The 666-nt window shown below is 45.8% G+C and overlaps 1 non-coding gene across 1 annotated transcript; it reads right to left on the bottom strand.

Annotated features, from left to right (window-relative positions):
* Window positions 1-371: 371 nt before the first annotated feature.
* On the bottom strand, window positions 372-444 carry Trnaa-agc (transfer RNA alanine (anticodon AGC)). Its single transcript has one exon. It is a non-coding gene; the product is annotated as a tRNA-Ala (tRNA).
* Between the last annotated feature and the right edge of the window lie 222 nt (window positions 445-666).

Below are 666 nucleotides of genomic sequence, written 5' to 3'. Positions count from 1 at the left end.
TAATAACCTTGTTAATCTTCCCACTGCGTACATAATCCGTTCTCACGATTATCAAATATTGTGATATTAAGTTATATCGCACGAGCCTCCTTGTGAGATAGGAGCAGAAAAATGTTCAGTATTTTCCATTATAACCATATTGATTAGTATTTGTTGAAACTGTATTCGAATCAGCTACAACCAAATTAAAATAGTGAGAGTTATGAGCCTTGGCTGAGGAGAATAGTAGTGTTTCACGTACACAATTGGTCACACGAAAATCTGTAGGGGTCTCACATACTTCCGATGCACACTTTTACCGTAATTGTGAACGACTCTACACCAACAGTATTGCCGGGCAGATTCTTCGAAGAGCAAACAAAATATGTACCTGGAGGCGCCGGGTATCGATCCCGGTACCTCTCACATGCTAAGCGAGCGCTCTACCATCTGAGCTACGCCCCCAGCTGGTACCCTAGTCCTGGCAAGCGGCAGACTGCTTCAGCCTGAACTTTCACTGCTCTACTGACACGCGTTCCGCGGCCGGCTGCAGCCGTTCAGCTTGCAGAGTGGGGACGCGTCGACAGACGGGAGTATGTGGTAGACACTTTAGAGTGGCAGCGTAGATGGACTCGCCTAGCCTTAACATATAGTAATTTTTCAAAGACCTGGTTCATTATACGTGAC

This window comes from Schistocerca nitens, chromosome 1 (genome assembly GCF_023898315.1).
Source record: "Schistocerca nitens isolate TAMUIC-IGC-003100 chromosome 1, iqSchNite1.1, whole genome shotgun sequence".
In the NCBI taxonomy this organism is placed as follows: Eukaryota; Metazoa; Arthropoda; class Insecta; order Orthoptera; family Acrididae; genus Schistocerca; species Schistocerca nitens.
Note: the sequence above shows the minus strand (reverse complement) of the source record. Positions and strands in the feature narration are given on the sequence as shown.